Source organism: Dendrobium catenatum, unplaced genomic scaffold (genome assembly GCF_001605985.2).
Source record: "Dendrobium catenatum unplaced genomic scaffold, ASM160598v2 fragScaff_scaffold_1470, whole genome shotgun sequence".
Classification (NCBI taxonomy): Eukaryota; Viridiplantae; Streptophyta; class Magnoliopsida; order Asparagales; family Orchidaceae; genus Dendrobium; species Dendrobium catenatum.
The window spans coordinates 4,146-12,560 of NW_021319932.1; positions in this window are offsets into that span (position 1 = coordinate 4,146).

The window sequence follows — 8,415 nt, forward strand, 5'->3', positions numbered from 1 at the left end:
TTACTATTTATTAGAAAAACACCAATTAAACTAGGAATTCGTATTTATTTAGTGTGAGTATTAAAATGCAAGTTATTGATTCACTGTTACTATTATTGTACAATTTTACTGCTTTATTATTTGTTAATTTACTATCATTGCATGGGTTTATTATTACTTCATTGCTTTACTATTAATGTCACCATTTTATTAACAACACTATATTGATACTGTTACTGATAGGGACATCAATACTATTTGATACAACAATTAATTCACTATATTGATTATTGATATTGATTCATTGTACTGATATCAAACATGTAATATACTGAGCACATGATTAAGAAATTGATTTGATACTACTATAGAATATTTGGATAGTTTATGTACACTACTATATAATTTTACTGTATTGATATGATTTTAATAGTATTATCAATGCTTTGGTTTTACTTCTTTATATCATTTTTTTACTGATTGATAGTACTGATATGATGACCGCTTTTTTATTTGACATTCATATTGGTTTAATGATTTCTCCAACATACTGCTTTACTAGCTTATGTACCATAATATTTTATTGTTTACAGATTCTACTGTTTTTACATGTGTGTTTTATTATTTCTGCATTAATTTAAGATCATATGACTAATATTATGAATTTATTGATGACATTCATTCCGTTTCTTTACAGTGCTTTGAGTCAGTTGTAGGATTAAATGACCTACTGCACCTTTTAAATCATTATATGTGATTTATATAATTTCAGATCAGGGTAGATGATCAAATGTGTGAGATTGATAAGATTAGAATTCTTCAGGTATAGTGTTTTATTTTTGTTCTTTAGCTAATCTTTTGTACTCAAGATTGATGATGATAGGTTAAAATTGTATAATTCATGAGTATTGTATATAATTTTAGAATAAGAATACATATGTATTTTGATGTTTTGATTGCTAGTTTTATTTTAGTTGATATTATATTAATAAAATAAAAAATAGATAGCTCTGGTGTTGATTTTAAAAAATAAAAAGAATATTTTTAAAAAAAATTTTATCTTGGGACATTACACTATCCCTCTCAAAGCAAACCATGAATGCTTTCTAAAGTCTACATTCTAAACATTTTTATCTCCATCTAAGTAGCTATCTGTATGCCCAATACTTTTACTTAATTCCTTGGATTCCTCCTCAAATAGAGATTCTCCAAATCCCTACGAAATAATCAATGCAAATTTAATAATTTTAAAATTTGTATTTTTTCTATAAAATGTTAAATACATTAGAGTTTCTCTCATTCTACTCATAATCAACCATCCTCAGTAATAGTAATGAACTAGAGCTCTAAAAAACTACAACTTATGAACTTTGACAAGCTACCTAAAAGTGGATTTTTTCAATTCCTCTAATAAGATTAAATGCCTCAAGCTATCTAACAATTTTATCCATTACTCACAACTCTATATAGGATTTTAGCAATGTAATATCTCTCCATATATATGATTAGAGTGGTCATATGTATACATAGCAAAACATCTCAAATGGATCAATTCAATATATGATAATGAGAACAAAACAAAAGGTTTCAAACAATGTTCAAAGCTTGTTTAAACCATACTCGAATCTTGCTCTAACATGCTGGAGCCTTGCTTGAATCTTGCTCAATCCTTACTCGATCCTTATTGGAATCATGTTTACAGTTTCAACAATAATTAAAAAAGGTTTGAGCATGATTTAAATAAGGTTCAATCATGATTTAAATAAGGTTCGAGCATAGTTCTAACATAGTTGTAACAAGTAATATGATGTATTTGGCTTATGATTTAGCATGCAAACAAGGTTTGGAATCCTAATTATGAGTTTATTCATTCTTTATATTATGATCCATGGATCCCAGGCTTAGTGAGGGTGGGCAAATGCCCACCCTGAAAAAAAAATTAAGTTCGGGGGGCATTTTTGAAATTTTGCCCCCCTTAAAAATACCTTTTTGCCCTGAAAATTTCATTATTGCGATAGTTTGCCCATCCCGCCCCGTTTCCAGAATAGCAGCCACCTTCGCAAGAGCACCCCTTATTATCAATCGCAGCCGTCTCATTCGCAACTTCGCAAGAAATCGCACCCGACATCCTTCTTCTTCATGAATCTCATGTTTGCAGTCCTCGGTTCAGCATTCATCAATGTAAGTTTTACTAAGCTATCACACTTCTCATTTCATTTTTTAAAAAATTTTGGCATTTCGATAGGAGTATGAAAATTACTCATTTTAGTTCTTACAAGCCGTAGCCGTGGATCTTACAAGCATAAAAAATCAAAAAAATATAACTCTCTTCTCACCAAAATCCTTTTCTCTCTCTCTCTCTCTCTCTCTCTCTCTCTCTCTCTTATGGCGCTATCTCAGAGCAGCTTTTCATGCTTTCTCTCGAAACCAAAGGAAGGAGAGAAACTAAAGCGACTGCAAAAGATCAGCCCATCTTTGTCAAAAATCTTGAGAGTTTATGTGTGTTTTTTTTGGTAGAAGAATATTGAAGAAATCAAAATCAATCACTTGTTTTGTTTTTCCCCAAACAATTCTTAAAGCAGAGCTCTTTTTGACAAACTCAAATCATTTTTAACTGTGTTTTAAGACTCGGCCCAATTCATTGTTACGGGCAAGAGGTCTAAAAATATTACTAGTAGTTATACTTAATTCATTCTCTTTGAATGGGCATCTTTTGAGTTTGCCACCCTAAAAAAATGGGTTGGATTCGTCACTGACTGAGAATGATTGTATTGAAATTTAAATAGTAAAAGTATAACAACACTAACTTTGCATATATGATTGTTGAGAAGTCAAGAGCATCATTGCAATGTTTTACAACCAATTGATCACATGAGATCTAAGGTTATTTATTGAGTTAGGGAGACAAATATTCGTATAGCTCGCAGTTCTAAGATTATCCTAATTCATGGCTAAAATTATGCCTCTGTTTTATATAATATGGGTATTTCATTAGAAAGTAAATTTTAAATGTATATTTTTCAGAAAATAAATAATTTAAATATTTGATTAATTATATCTATTGTGAAATATATGAAGTCATTTCCAAAAAAAAAAAAAAACATAAAGTCTAATTTCTCTCTCTAATTTTTTTAATATCTATGCAAAATTTTTTTATACTTCGAATATCTCTCAACAAATTTAGGTTAAATCGGAACACGCTCGTCGATTGACGTCTGGAGAAAGAAAAGAAAACGAAGAAGCAGAACACATTACACTTGTCTCTACTTTCCTGGTAATAATCCTTTACTTGCTGCGTATAGTGTCAGCTCCTGGTTTCGTTTCAGCTGATTTGGGGCTTTTTGAGAAACATTCCGCGGTGCAGAGATGGCTGAAGATCAGAAATCTTACCACTTTGATGAGGTCTCGAAACACAACGCTACCAAGGATTGCTGGCTTATCATCCATGGAAAGGTCTTTCCTTTTTTAATCTTTAGAATTTTAGTACAGTAATTAAAATGACAGTCTTTTAGGACTGTTGGTTCTAAAGTAAGATTTAAGTGAAATATGGTAAAGTAAATATTGTAGATCCGGATTTATCATTTTTTTTGGGAGTCTTAGATGCTGAATTTGTTTGATATCTTGGAGTCCTGAATCCCTTAGGGGCTGTTTGGCAACGGGATTTATGAGAGGAAGAGGACACGGAGCAGGGAGACAGAGGAAAAGCAGCCAAGACCGAGAATAGAAAGAAAGTAAATGTATTTCTCATTAATCAGATTATAGAGTACAAGTCTATATAAAGGCATGAAGTAGGTATAAACGTAAATACTAAATACAATGTGTAATGATATTCTAATATGGTCCCTCAAATTAATCATTCTTTGAGCGAATGGTTAATTTGTGTCTGAGATCATTAAACCGAGTTATTGAAAACGGTTTGGTTAATATATCCGCCACTTGATCTTTAGAAGAGATATGAGCTAGCTTAATATCTCTAGAGCTAATTTGTTGACGGATGAAGTGATAGTCGATCTCGATGTGTTTTGTCCGTGCATGAAAGACGGGGTTCTTTGCTATGGCTATAGCTGATGTGTTGTCACAATGTATGACTGTAGGAGTGGGTTGCGGCAGCTGAAGTTCACGGGCTAGGCGGCGAAGCCAGATGACGTCTGATGCGGCGGCGGAGAGTGACCGGTACTCAGCTTCGGTGGACGATTTGGCCACCGTGGCTTGCTTTTTCACGGTCCAGGATATGAGATTTGGCCCGAGGAAGGTGCAAAATCCTGAAATGGACTTTCGATCGGTTGTGTCGGATGCCTAGTCCGCGTCCGAGTAAGAATGTAGATCCAGGTTGCCGATGGTGATGGGCAGACCGAATGAGAGGGTGTCGTTGATGTACCGGAGTAGGCATTTGAGATCTTTGAAATCTTGCTCAGTTGGATGTTGCATGTGTTGACAGACCCGGTTCGTAGCATAGGCGATGTCCGACCTGGTGATCGACAGATATTGAAGTGATCCTGCAAGACGGCGGTACAGGGAAGGATCCGAGTAAGGAGGATTGAGAGCTGGCTGCAGGTTGGACTTGGGCGTGATCGGTGTTGGAGCAGGTTTGCAGTCCTTGAAGCCTGCATCGTTGAGAAGTTTAGTAGCATAGTGTTCTTGGGATAAGAAATAGCCGGTTGAGGATTGAGTTACCTGTATACCGAGGAAGAGGGAAATGTGGCCTAATTGTTTGAGAGCAAATTGAGTCTGAAGCTGGTGTAGGAGACGTTGTATAGCAGTGGCATCATTTCCGGTGACGAGGAAGTCATCCACGTAGATTAGGATGTAGAGTTGGATCTGGCTGGTGTTAAGGAGGAGTAGGGACGGGTCCGAGCGGCTGAAAGCAAACCCTTGCGATTGGAGAAAGTTAGTGAGCTTTTGGAACCATTGACGAGGTGTCTGCTTTAATCCGTAGAGGGATTTATGGAGTTTGCAAACTGCCGTTGGGTTGTTCGGATCGACGAAACCGGGTGGCTGCCTCATGTAAATGTCGTCGGGTAGGTCGCCGTGTAAGAAGGCGTTGGAGACGTCTAGTTGGTGCAGCGGCCATTGATGATGAAGAGCGAGAGTTAGGAGGAGTCGAATTGTCGGCATCTTGGCGACGGGGCTGAATGTCTCGGTGTAATTTATGCCAAATTGTTGGTTGTACCCGAGGGCCACTAGTCTAGCCTTGTGACGATCTACCTGACCGGTGGGTAGCAGCTTTGTTTTGAATGTCCATTTGCAGCCGAGGACCGGTTTATTCGATGGCGGAGGTACTAGAGACCATGTGGCTTGGTGACGAAGAGCCTCAATTTCGGCGACCATGGCGTTCTTCCAGTGTGTTAGTTTGAGAGCTTGAGTGTAGGATGCGGGTGGGTCGTGAGGGGAGGTTTGTGTGAGCAAGTTAAGGATTTTTCTGGGTTTGCTAATTCCAGATTTTAGTCTAGTGGTCATAGGGTGAGTTGGGTGGGCTAGCGGAATGGGTTGAGGTGAGGGAATGTGTTGTGTGGAGGCGGGGATAGGTTCTTCAGTAACTGGTTCGTTGGGTGTGCGGTGGGAAGTGGGTGTAATGTGATCTTGGAGGGTCATGCCAGGTGGGCCGTGGGCTGTGTGTTTAGGTAGAGTGGATGAGGGAATGAGTAGGGAAGGAGGTATGTTGTTGGGTTTGGGTGTGATAGTGTGGTGAGTTTGATGTTCCTTGGTTTTGAAAGGAAAGTGATGTTCATAGAAAACTACATGACGGGAAATATAAATTTTACCTGAGGTGATGTCGTAGCATTTGTAGCCTTTGTGCATAGGCGAGTATCCGACGAAAGCGCAGGCGTGTGAGCGAGGAGATAGTTTGTCCTGGGCATAGGGCCTGAGCCAGGGATAGCAAAGGCAGCCGAACGTACGAAGGTGGGTGTAGTTCGGCGGGTCTCCGTGCAGTCTTTGATACGGTATTTGGTTTGAGATGGCTTTGGATGGTAGTTGGTTGATAAGGTAGTTAGCTGTAGAAGTTGCCGCGACCCAGAATTTGTGCGGGATACCAGATTCGTGGAGCAAGGCTTGTGTGAGATCGAGGAGGTGGCGATGTTTGCGTTCGGCGATTCCGTTTTGCTCCGGTGTGTGTGGGCAAGATAATTGTTGAATGATGCTGTTGTCCTGAAGGAAAGTTTTGAACGCTTGACTTGTGAATTCGCCGCCTCCGTCGGATTAAGAGTGCGAGGCGTGGTGCGAAATTGGGTTCGTATTAGATTGCAGAGAATTTTGAACTTGGAAAGAGCTTCTTGCTTTGTGTATAGGAAATGGATCCAGGAGAACCGTGTGTAATCGTCGACGAAAATAATGTAGTATCGAAACCCATCAAGCGAAGGTTGCGATACCGGACCCCAGATGTCGGTATGAATTAATTCAAATGGTGCATTGGAATTGGAAATTCTTTTATTAAAAACAAGCTTATGGCTCTTTGCCTGGTTACAAGAATCACAAAGAAAAGAATCTGTTACAGGTATTTCCGAAAATTGCTTAGCAAGAACGGAGAGGGTGGCCTTGTTCGGGTGACCAAGGCGTGAATGCTAAGTGGCCGGAGATGAGACGGTGGAGGTCAGAGCGGTTGGACGATTTTCCGGCGAGAGGTGAATGCTGTAGAGGCCGTTACGCAGTTGACCATGAAGAAGAGGCTGTTGGTCCCGGAGATCCTTCATAGTAAATCCATTAGCGTCAAATGTAATAGAAATTTTATTTTCTGCGGTTAGCTTAGGTACTGAGAGGAGGTTGTGGGTTAGTAACGGAACGTGTAAGAGTTTGTGAAGAAGAAGCTTACGGGACTTGTCCGGGAGCGGAAGGAGACCTTGACCTGTGTGATGTATTGGAAGGAAGGAGCCGTTTGCTGTTGAGACGGTGTCAGAACCTTGATAGCTTGTCGGGTAGTAGAGTTGATTGGCGTCCGGTGTGATGTGGGCAGAGGCACAGGTGTCAAGAACCCAGTCTTGACTGGCATTGGTAGCGGGAGTGGCTAGAAGAGCGCGAGGCTGTCGTGTGTCTGTCGGGGCATATTTGAGATTGCACCGATGCCAGCAATTCAGTGCGACATGGCCTGGTTTGCCGCATATTTGACAGGTTGGGCGAGCTGTGGACTGAGGGGTGGGCGGGTTGAACGGATTTGACGGGGATGCCGGCGGGAGCTGCGGGTTCTTGGATTTAGAAAAACGTTTTGTGTTATTGCGGTTGCGAAAGTTGGAGGAGCTTGCGGCGTAGAGAGCGGTGGAATTGGATAAAGAAGATTGATCTTGAAGGGATTCTTGCTGTAAATGAATTTCTTCATTACATAAGAGCGAGTAGAACGTGTCAAGATCAATAGGAAGAAGGGAGTTTCTGATTGTAGATTTGAAGGAATAAAATGTGGGAGGGAGGCCATTCAAGATGTGCAACATTATGTCTTCCGGGTCGATTCTTGAACCTGACGCAGATATGCTGTCAACGATGGACTTGATGCGCGTGAGATACTGTTGCATTGGTTGATCTTTCATCTGAACGCGGCATAACTCGTTCTTGAGTTGAATTACCCGGGAGCGACTGATGGGTTGGAGACGCCGTTCAAGAACCGTCCAGGCTTCGTGAACGGAGGAGGTAGTGATGATGTACTGTAGGATCGATTGAGAGACCGTCGAGAAGAGGGCGGAGAGCAAGTTGCTGTCGACGAGGAGCCAGTGGGCGTAGGCCGCGGAGGTGGTGTCCGAGGGAGTTTGGACGGCACCGGTGAGATGTCCGGCGTAGCCATTTGCGGTAAATTGTTGGAGCAGCTGAACGCGCCAGATAGAGTAGTTGTCCGTCGTGAGGGGGTGAGGGGCAAGATTCTTGATATTGGAGACAAGAAACTTGAGAGGTTGAGGGATATGGCTGGTATTAGTGGTAGCGGTTGTCTGATTGGAGGAGGAGGAGGAGGAGGAGGAGGTGGGAAGAGTTCCGGCTGGTTCTTGATCTCCCATTGGCTCTGATACCATGAGAGGAAGAGGACACGGAGCAGGGAGACAGAGGAAAAGCAGCCAAGACCGAGAATAGAAAGAAAGTAAATGTATTTCTCATTAATCAGATTATAGAGTACAAGTCTATATAAAGGCATGAAGTAGGTATAAACGTAAATACTAAATTCAATGTGTAATGATATTCTAATAATTTATGTAGGATTTAGCATAAATCCTGCCAAACTGGATTGGAGAGTCCCATACACTTCAAGACTAGATAAATCTGCCTTACCAATTTTTTAGTGTAAATCTTGGATTTACTAAATCCTGGGGTTCTGTGGATTTATGGGATTTGGCCGTAGAAGCGCGTGAATGGGAGAAAGATGGTTACCTTCGCACCGGCAAGCTCTAGTCGTCTTTGAAGGAGGCGAAGAACATCATCAAGGGGGGCAAGGAAGAGCGTCGTCGAACCGTTGTGATTTCCAAT